The sequence below is a fragment of the Notechis scutatus genome, chromosome 5 (assembly GCF_049901735.1).
Source record: "Notechis scutatus isolate UNSWTSFEM ecotype Mainland chromosome 5, rNotScu1.2, whole genome shotgun sequence".
Taxonomy (NCBI): Eukaryota; Metazoa; Chordata; class Lepidosauria; order Squamata; family Elapidae; genus Notechis; species Notechis scutatus.
This window is the reverse complement of record NC_142013.1, coordinates 70,801,699-70,823,197: the sequence shown is the minus strand read 5'-3', so window position 1 is coordinate 70,823,197 and position 21,499 is coordinate 70,801,699. Positions and strand designations below refer to the sequence as shown.

Below are 21,499 nucleotides of genomic sequence, written 5' to 3'. Positions count from 1 at the left end.
GTCAAACTATACTCAGCAAGTAGTCCTTAAATGTACTACATCTATATGGAGACAAGTAAGCAGTGAGGTGTCATGGGGCTCTGTCTTAGGCCCAGTACTCTTTAATATCTTCATAAATGACTTAGATGAGGGAATAGAAGGGCAAATTTGCAGATGACACTAAGCTGGCAGGAATAACTAACACCCCAGAAGACAAGCTCTGGATCCAAAAAGATGTTGACAGACTTGAACAATGGGCGCTATCCAACAAAATGAAATTTAACGTGGAGGAAAGCAAGGTTTTACACCTGGACAGGAAAAACCAAAGATACAAGTACATATTAGGCAAAACCTGGCTCAAAAACACTAACTTTGTGAGGGACCTTGGAGTCTTAGTGGACTATCACTTTTGAGTTAGCAGTGTGCAGCAGTAGCTTAAAAAACTAATACAATCCTTGGTTGTATAAACAGAGGCATAGAATCAAAATCACATGAAGTATTAGTACTGTAGTACTAATAGTATTTATTGTAAAGCATTAATAAGACCACACATGCAATTTGGGTAACCACATTACAAAAAAGGTGTTGAGACTTTGGAAAAAGTGCAAAGAAGAGCAATTGAGATAACTAAAGGCCTGGAGATGAAAACATATGATGAAGAATAATTGGAGGATTTGGGTTTGGCTTGTATAGAGAAAAGAAGGACTAGAGGAGGACATGAGAGCAGTATTCCAGTATCTGAGAGGTTGCCACAAAGAGGAGGGGTTCAGTTTATTGTCCAAAGCATCCGCGGACAAGACAAGAAACAATGGATGGAAACTAATCGAGGAGAGAAGCAACTTGAAATTGAGGAGGAACTTCCTAACTATGAGGACAATTAACCAGTGGAACAGCTTGCCTTCAGACATTGTGGATGCTTCATCACTAGAGGTTTTTAAGAAGAGATTAGATAGTCACTTGTCTGAAATGGTATAGGACAGTGATGGCAACAGTGATGTTGTGGTGTGCCGAAAGCACATGCGTGCCGGCACCTTCAATGCAATGCGCCCAGCCCCCCTGCACATGTGCGCACAAGAGTCCCACCCCCTTACCTGCACTGCACATGTGCGTGCCTCCCAGCTGATATTCAGCCCGTTTAAAGCTGTTTTCGCCCTCCCAGAGGCTTGAGGGAAGCCTCTGGAGCCTTGGGAGGCCGAAAAACGGCCTTCCAGAAATACCAGAAGTGCCCATTTTAAACCTCCAGAGGGCCTCTGGAACTAGGGGGAGGCCATTTTCGCCCTCCCAGAGGCTCGAGGAAAGACTCTTCATCTTTGGGAGGCTGAAAACGGGCCCATTTTGGCACTTCCAGTATTTCCGGAAGGCCCGTTTTTCAGCCTCCCGAGGCTGCAGAGGCTTCCCTTGATCCTCCGGGAGGGCAAAAATGGCCTCAAACGGACTGAAAATCAGCTGGGAGCAGGGGTGGGATTCAATTTTTTTAACAACCGGTTCTGTGGGTGTGGCTTAGTTGATGGGCATGGCTTGGTGGGCATGTGACTGGCTGGGTGTAGCCAACTCAACATCACTCACATCGAGGCATGCATCTCCTCGCCTGGCCTCTCATGACTGTGGGGATGCTGCAACAGTCGTAAGTGTGAAAAACGGTCATGTCACTTTTTTCATTGTAACTTTGAATGGTCACTCCACACAAGCAAAGTACCAGTAAAGGAGGGGGGGGGAAACTCCAGAGATGTTCCAGAGACAGAGAGAGGCAGTTTCTGTAAGCAACATCAGAATGCTTCCTTCCCGCCTTCCTTACAGGATTAGGCCAGTAATTTCTTCTAACAACTGGTTCTCAGAACTGCTTAGAATGTTAATAACTGGTTCTAGCGAATAGGTGCGAACTGGTAGAATCCCACCCCTGGCTGGGAGGCACGCGTATGCACAGTGCAAGTAAGTTTGGCTGGGGCTCATGTGCCCACACAATGAGTGTTACCTGTGTGCTACCTGTGGCACACATGCCATAGTTCACCACCACAAGTATAGGATCTCCTGCTTGAGCAAGGAGCTGGACTGGAAGATCTCCAAGGTGCCTTCCAGCTCTATTCTGATTCTGATTGTTAGATCTTGTGATCTTCGGGTAAGCATGGAAGCGAAGCCGAAGGGTAACTGTAACCGTTTATTCAGGACAGCAACATAGTAGCAAGAGACAAAGCATGCTAGCTGGCAGCGCTCTTTCAGCCGTTAGCCAATGAATTTAAAGTATTTCCCCTTCAACAGAGTATCTATTTATATCATTTATTTTATCTTAAGATGTACCACATATCACATTGATTCCAAATATGGATTTTTTTTTCTTTAAAGGTTCACTAAATTTTCTTTAGTGCCTCTTCTCAAGATGCTTCAGAAAGAGTTAAGTCACATCTCTTTTGAGTTAACCTTTTAAAACATGAGCAGTGAGCTTGCTAATATTGATTTAATGCTGTTTTAAAAATTTATAGTTTCCTGAAGTTTTAATTGTTATGTCCTATTTTCATGGAATTTGTGAAGAAGCAGTATTAATACCATAAATAAGGAAGCAATGTAACAAACATCCTTTGCTTTTTCAAAACAGAAAAGTCATGATAAGGAAATCTGGCTGCAATCATCAATCCTGATTCTTGAGACCTGTGTGCACTCCAGATATGAACTTAACCCTGTAATTCAAGGGTTTTCAAACTTGGCAAGTTTAAGACTTGTGGACTTCAACTCCCAGAATTCCTGAGCTAACATGACTGGAGGAGGAATTCTGGGAGTTGAAGTCCACAAGTCTTAAACTTGCCAAGTTTGAAGATCCCTGCTGTAATTTATTCATTGTTTTTTGTTTTATTTTGGGTTTTTTTTCAATTATCCTAGAGGTTTTGGAATAAGCATTGTTATTTCCCCCTTTTTAATTATGGAACCCTTCTTTTTTTGCTTGTGCTTTAATTATGGCAGATGTTTTTATTGTATTTTACTTTGTTATAAGCTGAAGCGAGTCAGGATGATTTGATGGTACACAAATTTAATAAACAAACAAAACTTAAGCCACATCTGAAAACTCATTAGGACATCTTTATAGTTCTTCTCCAGAAGGATTCCAAGTATGGAATTGCTCACAGTTGCCTGCTGCTACTTGGACATACAGAGTATGTATAGAGTAAGGATGTAAAGTAATGTTGCAAAGGAAGGTGGAAAGTGCATTTTCTGAAATGTCCTGCAATTAGGGAAAAAGAATCATATGTCCTTTTCTGCCTTTCAAGGAGGAGGATGGAGAGAAAAAAAATGACTGTGAAAGTTAGGGAAACTTTTCTCATTTTTGATTTTTAAAAAGATGGTGGTGGAATAAAATCTCATAGAAGATAATTGTGGGGAAACAAGGATATAAAGAATGGTTTTCTCAAAAGACACTCATTAAAGAAACTAAATAAAAGACAAATTCAGAAAAAAAAGAGAAAAATGAACAGGAGACTGCTGGGAAAGGTTAAAAAGTTTCCTTTTGGGTGGGTGGGGACTTACCTTTTGATAGCTTGTTATTCTCCTCTCCCCAGTCCTTTGTTCCCATTTTAGAGGTGCGAAGCCTTGATTACTGTAAAAATGTTCTGCTGCAATTATGACTTTATTTCAAGAGAATGTCCCTGATCAGATTAAACCCAGCCATTTCAAACCCATTTCAGTGTTCAGGACACCCTTTTGACTTCAATGAATAACAAAACCAAAGGAAGGAAGCCTGCTTTCCAGGATAGGTTAACAATGTGACCTCTGCTGTTACTACCATGCAGTGCATTTACTTTTATTTTGGGAAAGTTGCTTCAAAATGTACATTCAGTGCAATTGAGGTATGTTGCTCTGCCCAGTTACTCATGATTAACTTTGAAGATAAAGGCTGTTATTAATTGACATTTTTGAAATAAATATATGGGTCAGACCAAGGAATAGGTATGTTAAATACTGGTCCTTGACCTTGGATAATAATGATTGGTTCAAAGGAAAAGCTACAGTCCAGGAGAAAAGCAGTCCAAATGTTCACAAATCACAAAAGCTTTATACAGTATAAACTTGGAAAGACTTTATAAAACATTAAGGAAAATAAAAATGCTACATCCCTAGACAATGAAAGATTTAAGATGATGCTAGGGTTTCTTTGACAGAGCTACAATATTCCTATAGGAATTTATGAAATATATTGTTGAACTGTTTCATTAGCTGCAACTTCTGTTAATCAGTGATTAAATATTACGAAAAGTGTAAGTTAACCCCTAAATGCCAATCAGATTGATATGGGAAGGGCACCCATGACTATAAGATCAACACTCTACCTAACTCTTCCTGTTTGATGGAAGCACCTGGAAAAGGCCTTTTAAAACAAACAAAATGATATAGAGAAGCACATATAACCAGGAGATTATTCTCATTTATGTAATTTGAAGTACCTTAACAGAGTGCCTTTTAGAAACACTAATTGTATTATCTCTCACTTTTCTTCACTTTGTGCTTATACTTTCTCCAATGTCTACCTTCTTATGCATTTTGCATTCCTTGGCAGGCTGATTCCAAGATTTATTCACCCAGTTGTAATTTCTGTTTGTTTTCTTAGGCAACAGAACATCTTTGGAGGAAATGAAAGCACTGTTTAGTTTTTCTTTCTATAATAGATTCCCTCTCTTTATTTGGCCAATCTCTATTATTTCACCATCACTCCAAAAATCTCCGTACAGAACCTCTCCTGTATCTTTGACTCTTTAGTGGAGACTTCCTTTCTGTGCCCCTTTTTTACATTTTGGCAGATAGGAATTTATTTCTTCACTCAATCTATTGTACCTATGGCCCACTTGCATTCTCTACTCCACAATTTTTCAGAAGTGAGAGCTATAAAGCCATTGCTACCATACTTCCTTTATCTGTACACCTACTTTTCAATTAACATCATATAGACTACTCATCCATATCTACAACCATATAATCTGTAACTCTGAAATCTTTTTCTCCACTTTGTGTACATATACCACTATTCTCAAAAACCCTCCAAAAATTCCTCTCTCTCTTTGCTTTCAAACTTCTGAAATGTGTTATTCCCTCACTGTGTTTGTGATCATCTTCTATTATTCATGTCTAATTTGACCTTTTGGTAGTATAGTGAACATGTGACTCAACTCCTCATATCCATCAACTAGTAACATAATTGATCTTGACCAGACACATTGCCTTCACTTTGATTTTTTTATATATTCAGTTATCAAATTAACTTGTACTTGAAATGAAATGTTGAAATCCATTCATTCCGATATGTGCCCAGTTAAAAATCTGCTACAGGGATATTACTATAATCATATCTTCCTGTGTTTCAGCAAGCTTATCTAACATATGCCACATATATCCAGTAGAGCTGTGCAATATTTTGGATTTGATGTGAAACAGCTGCTTTGGAGCACATACAAGAATGTGTATAATCCTTTCAAGAGTCATATAGTTGCTGCAAGGAAGTTTCTGGGAGATTCTGAAAACAGACAAGGCTACTTTAATGACTTGGACACAGCTGCTTAGTTCACATTTGGTGTTCTGAAATCTGAAGCATTGCACACCATTGATATTCAACAAAAAGTTAATGGTGTCAATAAAAAAATAAATCTGAAGTTGTATTTCTAATTTCAGTGAATTTCTCACCTTTTTATTATTTCCCTAAGTTATTAGAATTCCTATTTGCAATATTTTGATCAAAATATTGCAGCCACTAACTTAAATTGGCTCATCCACTGGCATATAAGGAGGAGGACAGGGCACAAGGCACAATACCATTGCATTGGGCTGACAGAAGCTAACAGCTAGCATCAGTAATTCTTCCGCTGAGCCCCTAACACATATGTTCTAGAACAGGGCTGTCAAACTCAAGCCATTACGGTGGCGTCATGTGACATATTGGGACCTTTTTTCCTTTCACTAAACAGGTGTGGGCACAGCCAGCACATGACACATCTGGCCCATGGGCCAGGAGTTTGACAGCCCTGTACCAGAGTAACAAATTTTCCTCTGACTTGAGCTAACATCCTTATTTTCAGGAATGTGTGTGTTTGTGTGTTGTGCTTCTTTGATTTCTTCACCTGCTGTTCGCTTGGAGTTGAAAACTTGATCTCTTTAAAAAAAGAATTCTGCTTGTCCCCAAGGGCACCCTATAAAATCCTGTGTACTAGTTTACAAATGCCCCACCACACAATTTTCAGCCTCTCCTATCAGGGGATTATTTCTCAGATCACCTACTCTATCCCAGCAAGATAAAATTAAAGGGAGAAAAAGGAAATAATGGCAACTGCTTCATTCCATCAGCTATAGAAGCAATCTTAATACAAATCCTTTATTTTTAGTGTTAGTGTTCTTTGTAATTAAACCCTTTGGAATGAAAAAGTAGCTTGAGATACATATTTACTACATATGTTCATTTAGCTCATTCAGTTTCCCCAGTGGATCAATTTTGGACAGGAAATAGATCATATTCGTGGTCTGTCAAGGCACAGGCCAAACCAAACCCAAACTTTACTTTAACTAACAGCCTAGTCCTTTAGCATGACAGACCGAGGAGGAACGAGGCATTACTAATATTGAAATTGTTATTGTATTAAGTTCAGTCCAAACAGAATAATCAAATCAGCTTGCAATGTACTTTAAAGTGGATATATAACATTCTTTACTACATGTTAATGCAAATGTATTCATGAATTATTCTTTATGTAAAAGTACCTAAGAACATAGATCCTTGCTTTGAATCAAAATCAGAACAGGACAATTTCAACAATCAGCATAGCAGAATGTACGTGATCAAAAGTTGAAGACTGACCTTTGATGAATGGCTGTTTATTTTCTTCTCTATATGAGCCAGCTTTCCCTGATGTATTTATCAGGCTTTAACTTCATACCAGATATGATCTTAAGCAGGGGTATCCAAACTTGGCAATTTTAAGACATGGATTTCAACAATCATCTGAGGAATTCTGGGAGTTGAAATCCACAAGTCTTAAACTTGCCAAGTTTGGAGACCTCTGGTCTTAAGCTTTGCTGCTTCACAGTAACTTGAACCTGCAAATACAGTCTCCCAGCAATCACAATTGGGATAAGTAACTCATTGCTCAGCAATGCCATGATTAAACAAGACATCAGATTACTGTGGTGGGCTTATAATTTCACCTCAGCTGTAATTATTTGTTGAGACATCACATGACTCAACTTGTGATTTTACTGCTGGCTTCTCCATTTACTGTTGTTGGAAGTTGGCTGTGAGGCACGCAGATGGCAATCATTTGACTGCAGGCCATTGTTGTGTTTGTAAATGCCCAAAGGTTGTGTAGCACCTGAAGCACAATCACATGACTAGGGGATACTATGATGGTCATAAGTTCAAGGACCAGTTACGAAGTTACTTTTTCAGTGCTGTCATAACTTTGAAAAGTCATTCAAAGGGCAGTTCTTAAGTGAGACTGAGCCACCAATTCTGTAAGGTCCAATTAAGGTACGTATATATCAAAGTTTAACTATTATTGCTAGATTTATCTAAAACAGAAAAGACCACAATCGGGAGCATTTTGGCACAAGTGAATATGGTACAACCATTTGAGTACAAAAATAGCAGGATGTGGAATATTAAACAAGAACAAAGGGTTGGGTATCAGGAAATAGTGTACCAGTTGAATGATTTCTACTCAAATTACCTGTCTAGTTGTAAAATACTAAATGAGTTTCTTTCACATAAGAGCTTCCTTATTTACCTTTGTGTTTTAATTGCCTTATGTGGGATAGAAAATGTAAAACTGCAATCTAAATTTAAGAATTTAAATGATTTCTGGGAAGAGTAGTTTTACAGTTTTAGTTATTACCTGAGTTGGTTGAAAATAATTCTGAGTGTGTTTGGTGCTTGACTACATATTAGCAACTCTGTTCTTAAATGAATAGAGAAATATCTGTTAGCATGTAGCTCATTTTCCTTCACTTAAACCTACAACCAAGACATCAGAAGACTGTTCCAGCTGCCAAAGAAGGTGGCTTCTTAAAACCAAACACATTAAGAATGCAATTCATGTTGGAATTTGTGGGAGAAACCAGCACATGGAAACCAGATGTGTTTTTCCATCCTTTAACTGTTCTACCTTTCTAATGAAAGAATAAACTGAAATTACTGCCAAAAGTAACAGTAAAGATGAACAAACCTGTGCTGAATATATGATAGGAAATGAACCATGTATGAAGAGTATGTATCAGACTGGAAATACTAATCCTTGCTCATATTGATACAATTAAAGCAACATAATTATAATCTCGGACCAGTTAATGTTTATTGGGGTGAAAAGTAGTACAGTATATTTTTCTGTTCTAGGCTCACAACTATCTCAGATACTATTGGGTCTTTATTGTATCCCAGCATACAATTTCACCATTGTTGGGTAGTCATCAGCAAGAGGAAAGACTAAGAGTGAGTAATTAAAACAAACCATAGCATGCTTCATAATCCCAGGTATTTTCATTTCCCTATTTAGCCATGGTTTGCAAATCACTATGCAGATTGAAATAGTTACACATCAGCAACACCAAGCTCAAATGGTGCTAATGGCGACCAAAAGTATAATCCAGTTGCAATAACATTAAAATGGCTTCTAGAGGGGTTTCTTTGATAGCCACAGCAGCCATCCTTGACCTTGCAGTTTTTACTTGCATATTCCATGGTCACATACACTCATGAAATATAAATATATGCAGAATAGAAATAGGCCAGCCTTACATATAAGCTATGCACACCTAATTACAATTTGTAATGTTTGACTGTACAAAAAAAAAAAAAAAGAAAGATAGAGTTCTGATTGCCTTTACCTAAATGGAACTTGGAGTTTAAAAAATATAGGAAAGCAAGCAAATTTTTCTCATTATTAAGACAAAAACTCTTTGTTTTTGAAATAAAGAGATGTAGTTCAGTAACAGTGAAAGATTGCAAATTCATGTAGTGTTGTGGACTCAAAAATAACTGGAAGAAGGATTTAGGACCTCCTTATTCTCTGTCTCTGAGAATTGCATAGGGATTATCTCTCATAATTTATAGATGCTCAGAGTTTTCTTATCCTGTACTATTATTCTCTCTGGTTAAACAAGTTCCACAAGATTTTTACATAAAACTTTTTCTTTCTAAGTCAACAGACCTGCTTCACTGGAGATGCCTAAAAAAAGAAAGAAAAAGAAATTAGTGCATAAACCATTAGCAATTAGTACTTGTCATTCTGGAAAACAAATCTAGGCTGATAAATGTGTGCTTATTTACTCACTTACCTACAAATCTTGCATTGGTGGATTTTTCTCCTAACCTTACCCTTCTTCAATCGGTTACTTGTGACTTATGTATAAGGATCTCTCTGTATCATAAGTGTTCACTAATTATATCCCACTGTAAAGGGAAGAAAATATTTTTGAAACAGCTGACTTTGGGGGCTATGATAGTTATTAAGGCCATTGTTTTCCCCTAGGAGAACATATCTTCTGTTATGTGTTGCACTACTTACTACTCTTGATTGAAGAACTAGTGTCTACAATTTCCTCAGAAAGGTATCTCTGTGTATATCCCAGGACAAGCATTCTCCTTTTGTTCCCCATAATCCATTTCATTTCTGACTATTTAGTGTTGTAATCAGATGTCTTTCAAGAATTTTTTATCTGTAGACGGATAATTAACATAAAAGAAGAAGCAAGAATTGCTTTACTTTGGGGCTGATCCAGAGATATATTCCAAAATAGACTTGGAACCAGAAGCCAAGAATTCTTCAAGGTGTTTGTGTGGGAGGCATAAAATTGAACACCCCAGAATTTGGAAACAGCAGAACAAACTGAGGTAGAAATTAGTATAGGCAACCACAAAGACTTTTATAAATTCTTTTATTCAGGAACTCTGACAGTCTTACCATTCCCGGAGTTGTTAAAACAAACTCAGATTTTTAAAGTTTTCTTCTTTACAGTCACAATGAATACTATGGAAAGTTCTTATGAGTGGTTCCGGACATTGGTGCTTGGCCTAATAAATGTGGCAGGCTAGAATATTTGGAGTTTCCCATAGCTCAGTCTGAACAAAGCAATCTCAAGTTTTTTATGACATATTTTATCTAAAAAATTCCAGTGATTAGGATTATAAAATGAACTATTCATTCTCAGCTACAAGTATCTTTAGAAACTGTAATCTGTACAGTAGTAGCAACATTACAACAGTACAATTAGTAACATTACAAATAATTCAACAGTGGAATCTATCTTGTTTTATTAAGTTCCTTTTTGATTAATGTGTTCAAGCAGAAGTTGGATAAAAAATTTCTCAGAAAAACTTAAATTCAAAAGCCTGTACTGAACTGGGTGTTGTACCTGAAAATCTAAATAGCTTTCTGATTCTGTTTCATGATATAAAGCAGATTTTATATATTATTAGCTTACAACGTTCATTGCTAGAGAATAGTATGTTAAAAGATGTAATCAAGAACAAAAGTTGGGGATCTTTTGTGATAAGGACAACACAATAGGAGCAGGTTATTTTCCAGGTCTTGACATCTGAAATATAATTGTTGAAATTGGAGTTTTCCATAATGTGCACACATGCGTGAGAAAAGTATAGTGAGATGTAATTAAGAGACTTATTGCAGTGAGAGTCAGTCAAGTTCCCACAGAATCATGTGGCTCTCTGAATGACTTAAGTTAATCCCCCCCTCCTTTTGTGTGTGTGTGTGTGTGTGTGTGTGTGTGTCCTCACCTACCTATCTTGCTGGATGACTGATGGGAATAAAATTAGGTCAGATCCCATGAAAATGAAACTTTCAAGAAAAAAGTAACAACATAAATGCAATTAAAAACCTGAAATTAGTGAAACTTGTTTCCTTTTGTTTCCAATTTTCCCCCCCAATTGGCATAGAATTGGCTGCCAGTGGTGGAACAGGTTGACAATATATTTTCTATGCCATGACCATAAGGATTTACTTGTCTAACAAGAATTTTACACTAAATGAAGAAATAGTGCTGGCTTGAGGATATGTTCACATACATACATGCCAATTCTGAAACTGGTGTTAATATATTTATTACTGTTAAGTTTCATGGGATTTTCTCATTACCAATTCTTTATTACTGGCTGTTTCTAAACAACATGCACAAAAATTGTGGGAAAACAGTATGAGTTTACTCACTGTATGAAGCTAAAAACAAACACAGCACAAAGAATTTAACTATGGTAGTAGTTAAGAGCAGTTTGACCCAATGTTGTTTTGCTTCTCTGGGAAAATTATAGTTGGGTTCCAAATCCTCAAAATTGAATAGCAACCAGATGTTGAAAAAAAAAAGGGTTCTGATCCAACCATCACAGTCTGGGTCTTTTTCTAGTGAGAAAATTGGCCTTCTCCATTTTGCACCCCATAATCATGCTAAAATATTCCTATTAATGGATTCAAGCCTATACCAGAATAATCAGAATAAATGAAACACATGCTTCCTTATTTCAAATACCTTTGCTCTTTTTGGGGGTAGGCAGCAATGGGACTTTCAGAATCAAAGATTCAGATGACATGTTTCATCCTTGGAGGAACTTCATTAGTCCTGCTCAGATGTTTAGCTAAATTGTTCTCTAACTAGATAGAGAACTAAGAGCACATACATAGGTCTGCCTCTTCATCTTAACTGCCACAGGCCTGAAGACAAAGCATCTTTGTATTTGCTTGAATGTAACAACAAGTCTCTTCATAATCTAAGAACCTTCTTAATAAAGTCCTTATTTCTAGATCAAATTAAAACAATGCTTTATTAGACCAAACTGGTCATTTACAAAGACATTATATCCAAATATGCCTCACCATTTTATGAACCTTCAGTTGGTCAAATCAGGTATGATATTATCTAACTATGGATTTCATAATCTTCCTCTCCTCTCCTCTCCTCTCCTCCATGTTAAAGCATTTCTCATCTAACTTCCTGAACAACACAATGTAAAGTATTTTCCAGAAAACATTAATCTATGTCATAAAAATACTTATTCATTAGTAGCTAAAGTTATATCCTTATAAGCTACATTTAGGCTGCTCCTGTCCTGTGCTCAAGTCTGTTTGAGTAAATCCTGCCTTAGCATCAGCCTACAAGACATTCCATCTAGAATGCAGGCTAGCATGTCTTCCCATTGGTAATTTCCTGTTTCTATTCCATCCTCTATCAAGAAGTAATGATCAATTGTTTTCTTAAAGTAATCACCAATCATTTCCCACTGTCTGAGCAGGTGTTCCTGGACATTTTGTTGTATGTATATAATATAGTATAGAGCAGGGGTGTCAAACTCAAGGCCCTCAAGGCCCGTGAGGTTGGCCTGGAAAAGGTGACGGACCAGCCTTGCGGCCTTGGCCTGGCCCAGCTGGGTGTTCCCTCTGGGCATGTGCAGCTTGTTTGCCCCATCCCGCCTTGCCCCGCCTAGCCCTGCCCCACCTCACCCCACCCCTCACAGCTGTGCTTTATCATGCCTGGCTTCTCCTCTCCTTGCCTGGCTTCTCACCACATCCGGCCTTGCCTGGTCTTGCCTCCCTTTGTCTCATGGGGACACTGGCAGCAGCAGAAGCCTCAAGGTAAGTGCAGCTGGGTGCCACCCCAGGGAAGCGGGGCTGGGAAGGGTGCTTGGAGAGATGGCAGGCAAAGGCTGCTTGCAACTGTTTCTGATGTCTGGGTGGGGGGCTGGCAGAGCATCAGTACTTGTGCAAAGCTGAGGAGGGGTGTCAAATGGTGCTGGGGCATGGTGGGAGGGGCAGTCAAACTGCACAAACTGCAATGGGGAGGGGGAGTGAAAATAGGAAGTTACCGCATGTCGTGGCCAGGCAGCAGTGGGCAGGGGCTTCCCATTTTGACCTCTTCCCACTGCTGTTGCCTCTCCGCCTAGACTGTGGCCTAAAACCAAATGGACAGTTCAGCCGTCCCCCCTCACCATGACCCAGCACCATTAGAACCCCCAAGCCCCCTCCTCAGCCACACAAGACAACATGCTGAGATTGGGACAGTACAAAAGGCATTTGGAAGCCGATGGGAGGCTTGCCCCAAAGTCTTGTCGGCTTGCAAACACTTTTCATGCTACCCCAATCTTGACATGAAAAGCATTTGCAAGCTTGGGGCAGGAAACGCTTGCTTGAAGCCTCCCATCGGCTTGTAAACACTCTTGGTGCCGAGGCTGGAATGGTACAAAAGGCCTTTGCAAGCCTTCAAGGCTTCAAGCAAGGGATTTCATTGCCCCCAAATCTAGTCATCTTGCATGGCTGAGGAGGGGGCCGGGGGTGTGTGTTGAACAATACTGCATGAACTGCAATGGGGAGGGGAGTAAAAATGCTAACCCACCACAGGCAGCAATGGGCAGGCAGCAGTGGGCAGAGACCTCTCTCTTGCCTCCGTGCCTGGACTTCAGCCTAAAATCGAAAGGGCGGTTTGGCTGCCCCACCACCACACCCAGCACTGTTCAACCACACCACACTCCCCCGCAGGCACCCTCCCTAGCTGTGCACAAGCACCGATGCTCTGCTGGCTCACCCAGGCTTTGGTACTCACTCTGGATCACCCCTCCCAGCCTTCTCTGGCCCATCAGAAGTGTCCCTCAGTGTGAGTGATATCAAGATGGCCATGCCCAGTCACATGACCACAGGTGGGATTCAGCTGGTTCTCACCAGTTCGCCTGAACCGTTAGTTAATTGCTTATGCAACTCGGAGAACCAGCTAAAAATAAAGTGCAAGAGAGCTCTCTCTCTCTCTCCCTTTCCCTCCCTCCCTGCCTTCAGTTAATAGCTCCGTGTTGCAGCTGGAATGCAGCCACACACGCTGAATCTAGTCAATAAGCAACAGAAACTGACAGGATTAGGGTAGGGAAGCCCATCAATCACCCATCTAGGGATGGGATTAACCTCTTCCCTTCAGGAAGAAGGACAAGATTACAAACATTTTTATTATAAAGAGTATTAAGTGACACTTCTGTGATCACCTGATACTCCCTGGACTTCCCCAAGACCTTTTGTAGCTGCTGCAGTGTTGGCTACTTCTTGTTTCTTCCTGGGGGGAAAGATACAGGAGGGGACAATGATGCAGCTTGATCATACAGGCCCTGAATTTAATGCATGTGTGATCCAGCCAGCTGTATTGCTTCTGCTGTGAAGTACGCAATTTAGAACATAGAATAATAGAGTTGAAAGGGTTAATGGCTTTTGGCAGCACTCCCAGGCTTTCAGTTAGCCTGAGTGGCTGCTCTTAGTTTCCCTCTCAGCTGCTGCATTTGCTTTGGGATTTTGACTTTTTAAAAAAGGGGGAATGGCTGTTTTATGTTTTCTGCATTGTTTTAGTGTTTCCTGGCACTGTCCTTTTGGGGTGTACTTACCTCACTCTTTTTGAAAGCCTCTAGTGAGGGAGCACCCACAACTTCTGAAGGCAATCTATTCCATTGGTTGATTGGTCTCACCCTTAGGAAATTTTTCCTTAGTCCTAGGTTGCTTCTCTCTTTGGTTAGTTTCCATCCATTGTTTCTTGTTGTGCCTTTTGGTGCTTTGGAAAATAGATTGACTACCTCATTTTTCTAGGATTCCCTCAAATTTCCTCACAAAACAATTAATCAGTGGAACAACTTGCCTCCAGAAGTTGTAAATGCCCCAACACTGGAAGTTTTAAAGAAGAGATTGGATAACCATTTGTCTGAAGTGATATAGGATATACTGCCTAAGCAAGAGGTTGAACTAGAAGACCTCCAATGTCCTTTTCAACTCTGTTATTCTATTCTAAATATTGGAGCAGTGCTATTTTATTGTGCTATTTTATTGTGAGTTGGACTAAAGAGAAATTTCCTAAGGGTGAGACCAATCAAGTTGACCATGCCCACCCAGTCATTAGGGTAGAGAACTGGTTGTTAAATTATTTGAATCCCACCACTGCACATGACCACCCAGCCATGCCCACCTGGCCCTTTGAGGGTGACCATAATGCTGATTTGGGCCTCAATGAAATTGTGTTTGATACCCCTGGTATAGATTGTATATTCTGTATATATAAATTTAACTTTATGTGTCAGTGCGAGGGGGGATGTGTGTAAAGCAAAAAAGTAGAAGGCTTTCATCTTAACATCCAAACAAACCATAGAATATTTGGGCTATCTGAAAGTTGAGAGTGAAATCTAGCTCAGGTAACTGAAAAATAAATGAAATGGTGGAACTGTACTGTTAGAATAAATAAACAAAAGATAAAGGAAAGGCAAGAAGCTTGGAAAGAAAAAAGTAATTAAAAAGAAAATTTCTTACTCTGTTTTAAAGCGGCAACATTCGTATCACACAACAATTCCAATTCTAACAATTGGAATAAAATAGTAGCCCTTTGTCAACCCCAGCATGCTGGCTAGGGAATTCTGGGAGAACATCTTAAAGTTGTTGAGATTGAGAAACACTGGCCTAAAACATTGGTACTACCACTTTCCATTAGATCAGTTGAAGAGATAGTTGTTCTTCTAAAAAGTAGCTAACAAATTGCTTAGGTCAGGCAAAATGAAAGTTTTCTAACTCAAACAAATAGAAATAATCAAGCCAACATAAGTAAGAAATGCACGTTTCTGAACTGGGACAGAAATATGCATGTGGAGGTTGATTTTAGAGTGGATGAAGGATCAATATCTGTCTCTGTCAATATCTGTCTGTAAATGGTTGCCACAATGCAAGAAGTAAGTCTGGATCTGTTGTTACTATGCATTTTACAGCATATTGCTAATGTAAAGTTACTGAAACAGTATTTAAAAAGAACATAATCGGCTTGACATAGCAGTACTTGGGAGCTAGGGCACTCTCCTTCTTTTAGATCTATAATGTTAGTTTCCCTACAGTATTGCTTTCCATAGCAGTCTGTGATACAAAGCAAACAAAACAATATGAAAACTCCATATGAAAGTTAAACCAGCATTATATATATTTGTAAGGGAGTCCAAGTAAAGGCTATACAATTGGGAAGAAAATTTACTGTCCATTGCTTTTTTTTTTCTTTTACAATCCTGTAATCCCTTTCTTTGGAGTGGGGTCGGAGTGACTGTATGGAGATGAGTGTTTATTTTGCTGTGCTATATAAATTTAATAAATAAAAATAAATCTTTAATAGTGAATTTCCTATAAGAAAGAACAAACTAATGCTCTCTTTATACTGCTTTAGGTTGGTTGTGAAAAAGATATTTGAAAATGATATTCTTGTTATAAAAAGTTTTATAATGCAATTTTTCATAGTTCTTTGTTATTCTACCTGAGAAACATTGAGAAACACAGTGTTTGGGCTGGAGTAATATTAAACTGATAATTTATAATCAAAAGTCCAATATCATTTTTTAAGAAAAGTCATATAGGAAGGTAGTCAATCTCTTTGTTAAGTTTGTATTTTAGCAGATTTGGAAATAAACCCAATATGATTGTTAGAGCCAAGAAAGGTTTGTTTGTTGGTTTCCTGTCTTGATGCCTGGAACGCTCTGCCGAGATAAATGCTTTGTTGTCAAACAAGCTCTGATTGTGGAAAAAAGGAATTGCATTAAATAATAAGAAGCACAATAACATATCTGAATCCTTCTAAAATCTGATTCTGTTCAGAAGAACATAATTCTCTTTCTTTTTTCTTTCTAACATCAATAATGACATTGCAGATGAAGCTCAGCTGGTTCTTTGTACTGAAGTTACTGGCCACTAACTTTTCAGAATCAAAGATTGGGGAAATGAAAACTGAGCAGAAAATGTAGCCAGTCTACTCCACAAATGAAAAGAATAAAATAATAAAAATTTCCCAGAGCCATTCTTGTTCTTGTGATCTTGGCTTGTTTAGCCACACACCAAGGGGCCAGACGTTGAATTACCATAACTGTGGTTAAACAACCACATGGTGCAGAGTATCATTTCCATGATGTCACTTTCTGAAGGGCATGCTTGTGTTTCAGTCAGTCTTTGGCTTTTCTAAGACTAGTATACAAAATCTAATTACAGAGTCTCTCTCCTATCCAGCAATGCCTTTGCTTCCTCTCTAGCACTCTCATTTACCACCACATTGCTATAATTTAATAAAGACCAGTTTACAAATGTAAAAATCTGAGGGTGGAGAGAATTCAGAAAAAAAACATGGACAAAAAGTTTTAGTTGATCACTCTAAATATCTTTCTTTTCCCCCTAACCTTATGTTAGTATATTTCCTGGGGTATAGAGATATGTTTAGTCTTTACTGTCCGTCTTTACTTGCATGGGTGCTGGAACTGCCTAAATTTGAGATCTCCTGTAGTAGCACCCTGAATACTTATTTGTTCAGATCTTCAATGGTTTACCAGGATGTACGTGGGGCTGAATGAGCACCTCTGCCTTTTTTCTTTTGTCATTCATTTCTGGAAGGAAGTTACACATAGTGCAATGTTAGAGCCAGTGATTATTTGATAGTAATCTATTGGTGCAAAGAATGGTAGAATGCATTGACTGCTTGAGCAAGAAGAATCTCATATGTGACAACATTAAATCACTTCAACATACATTAAAACCTGATTGCAAAACACAGGGATCATTTCTATAGTATCCAACTAGAGAAATGCACTCGAAAGTGATCGGCTAAAACAAATGACTCTTTAGTGGAGAACCTTTTTGGAAGAGGATTGATAGATAAAAACCCAAATATTTAAATATGAAACACAGATTAGAGAAATAGAATAACTGGCTTCTCTAGACATATTGGCATGTTTCACACAGTATTTGTAAAGGGAAAATAGCTATATGGAAATTGTATAACAACACTGTAAAAGTATCAACAGAGTCTGTTATTGGATAAAATGACCATCTATTTTGCCTGGTTTAAGATATCTACCACTTACAGTATTTGTACTTATGAAGAAAGGCTTTAGGAGAAATGTAATATTAAGGAATCAGGGTGGTGACTCCATTAGGAAACTACCACACCGTAGTTTAGTTTAAGTATGCTCTATAACAAGCATCTATGTTGTCTAGCAACTGGACATCGTTTATTCTGATGATTAAAACAGAATTTGCTTCAATGGCTTTCAGAGTATAGTCGCCAAAGAAACATTATTCTTATGTGTATTTTGGTAATTTTCACTGAATCAGTCATTCTTTTCAACTCCGTTCATTAATATTTCTAAATCAAGATACATTTATTATTGTTTATACTAATTTCAAGCAGAGATAAAATAAAATCTATGATAGGCATATTTACTGTAAAGCATCTTTATGGAGCTTAATAAAGCTTATTCAAATCTTGGGCATAAGGTTATATTTATGCATGAGTAACCTCAGTTTTATCACACTGATTTCTAGTTTCTTGATCTATCTCAGTTACTGTTTTATTCTTATACCCTTTCTCAGTCCTTACTATGTAAATGTAGATTATGTACTGTAGAGGAAAGGCTACCCATCTTTCCTATTAACTATGCTGGTTGAGGCTGTTGGAAACATATGGCACGAACCAAGGTGTTTATAACATATTATTTGATAAATGATTATTCATAGTTTTGATACAGCTAATACACTACAGAATCTGGACTAATAACTTATTACTCTTCTATGTAAAGACTGGTTTTCATTTAGTATGTTTCCAAATCCTTTCTTCTTGCCTCCCTGATGCATTCATTTCATGTCATTCCAAACTGACTAGTGAAAGTCCCAGGAATGCTGAAACAAAAGAGTCTCAGAGTTGCTTTATTGATGATATGGGTGGCATATAATATAATATAATATAATATAATATAATATAATATAATATATAATATAATATAATATAATATAATATAATATAATATAATATAATAAATATAATATAATAATATAATATAATATAATATAATATAATATAATATAATATAATATAATATAATATAATATAATATAATATAATAATACAATACAATACAATACAATACAATACAATAATATAATATAATATAATTAATATAATTAATATAATATAATATAATAATATAAATATAATATAATATAAATATAATATAATATAATGGAGCCTCGGTGGCACAGCGGTTTGAGTGCAGTACTGCAAGCTACTGCTACTGCAATTTGGTAGATTGAATCCCACCAGGCTCAAGGTTGACTCAGCCTTCCATCCTTCCGAGATGGGTAAAATGAGGACCCAAATTGTTGGGGGCAAGAGGCTGACTCTGTAAAACTGCTTTGAGAGGACTGTAAAGCACTATAAAGCCAGGGGTGGGATTCTACCAGTTCGCACCTATTCGCTAGAACCGGTTGTTAACATTCTAAGCAGTTCGGAGAATCGGTTGTTCGAAGAAATTACTGGCCTAATCCTGTAAGGAAGGCGGGAAGGAAAAATTTTGGTGTTGCTTACAGAAACTGCTTCTCCGTTAACCCTTATTACATTCTTGGCAGGACTAGACTTCCTGTCTCAGGAACATCTCTGGAGTTTTTTTCCCCTCCTTTACTGGTACTTTGCTTGTGTGGGGTGACCATTTAAAGTTACAATGGCACTGAAAAAAGTGACTTATGACCATTTTTCATACTTACGACTGTTGCAGCATCCCCACAGTCATGAGGCCAGGTGAGGAGATGTGTGCCTCGATGTGAGTGATACTGAGTTGGCCACACCCAGCCAATAACATGACCACCAAGCCACATCCATCCAGTCACATTAATACCAAGCCACGCCCAACACCTAAGCCATGCCCATAGAACCGGTTGTTAAAATTTTTGAATCCCACCCCTGTATAAAGGGGTATATAAGTCTAAATGCTATTGATATATATGTATGTTTGTATGTATGTAGTATAGAGGGGGCCTTCAGCTTTGTTCAGGTATTTTCCCACGTCATAGTAGTGGTGCTTTTAGTTAGTGACAGTTTCAGCAGAATCTCATCTGGCAGATGAGATTCTGCTGAAACGCTGTTACTTTAAAAGCACCACTACTATGACGTGGAAAATACCTAACAAAGCTGAAGGCCATACATGTAAGTACCCGCAAAACTTAAGAAATATACACACACACACACACACACACACACACACTATTTTAAAAATAAAACAATAAAAGATAATCTTACATCTGACCAATCTGACTGCATGCCCCATTTCATTTAGTCCTTATATCTTTTAATAACTGTGTAGCCCATTGAGAATTGTGAGATCAAACTTAAAGCTTTGTAGTCCAGACTGTCAAGTTAGTTCAGAAAACTGAATATAGAATTTTTCCACATGCATTAATTTCACACCTTACTTTAGTGTGTTTTTGAGAATATTTGTTTGTTTTCCCTCTTTTTCATTGTCTTGTCAAGGTTCCCTGTAGATTTAGCATAGACTTAATTTACTTTCTTCTCTTATTATTGTTGCTATGGTTATATTTTGAATTTTTGCACCTTTCATCTTGCTTTTATTCTAACCTGTTTGGCTGTCTAGACAGCTTGCTTTGGAAAAGATTAATTAAGCACACAGCATTTTTCAGTGTGTTGTTTTTTCCCAATATCTTTTTTTTTTCTTTTCAAATTTTGGCATTAGTGACATGATTCAAGTTTTTAATCAAAGGCATCCAAATGCTGGTTAGCCCAATACAAATCAAATACAGGGCTACAAAGCCCTTCAGTTTCCATGAAAACTGCAATTGCTTGTTCCTGTATGATGGGCTTCAGTGGGAAAGAATAGATTGAAGATGGAAAGGAAAACAAACAGGCTTGCTTGCCTTTCAGAAAACATATCTGGATGCCAATTGACTTTCACTGTTTTTCACAGTTCATTCAGATTTCTATCCCAAAGTTGTATTGTTTGAATATTGAGAGCCAGTTTAGTCTAGTGAGTAAGACCCCAGGCTAGAAAGCTGAGTTCTAGTCCTGCCTCAGGCATAAAAGCCAGCTGGGTGAATTTGGGCCAGTTACTCTCTCTCAGTCCAACTTACCATACAGAGTTGTGGTGGAAAAAATAGAAGGAGGAAAGAGTATTAGCAGTGGTGGGATTCAGCCGGTTCGGGCCAGTTCCAGGTGAACCAGTTGTTAAAATTCTGTACTGCCCGGCCCCACCCAGTCACTCCTCATCTTACTCGCTCGCCCGGCATGGCTGCTCCTGCTCTCTGTCTTGTTCACCTCAACCACACGGTCTCTGCAAGCTAGCCAGCTTGCCTGTCTTTGTCCCAGCCTCCCACATGGCCCAGATCCTTCGCCATTCTCCGCTGCCTCTGACGCAGCCCAGCTACCTGCCTGTTTGGTGAGCCTTACTTTGCCTCTTTGCCGGTGCACATGGACTCTTACAGGGCCTCCCTAGGGCTCCCAGGCCTCTTACAGGCCGAAATGGAGAGTACCTGAGTCCGATCCAGCCATCCCAGGCCCACTTCGGGCCTTCCTAGGGTTCACAGAGTTCCTGGGCCCGATCTGCCCTCCCCACCCCATTTCCCATGGCTTTACTGTACTTACTTTCTGAAGAGCTGCGGAAGAGGCTGAGCCACGTGGCAGAGAAGCCAAAGTCTTTTATTCAGAAGCCATTGAAGCTGTAAGAACATGAGATGTAAGG

General features: G+C 38.5%; 1 long non-coding RNA gene across 1 annotated transcript; it reads right to left on the bottom strand.

Annotated features, from left to right (window-relative positions):
• Nucleotides 1–6,628: 6,628 nt before the first annotated feature.
• LOC148130529 (uncharacterized) lies at nucleotides 6,629–13,767 on the bottom strand. Its single transcript, XR_015749859.1, has 2 exons — nucleotides 13,543–13,767; nucleotides 6,629–9,654 (listed from the first exon to the last, which is right to left on the bottom strand). It is a non-coding gene; the product is annotated as an uncharacterized LOC148130529 (long non-coding RNA).
• Nucleotides 13,768–21,499: the final 7,732 nt, after the last annotated feature.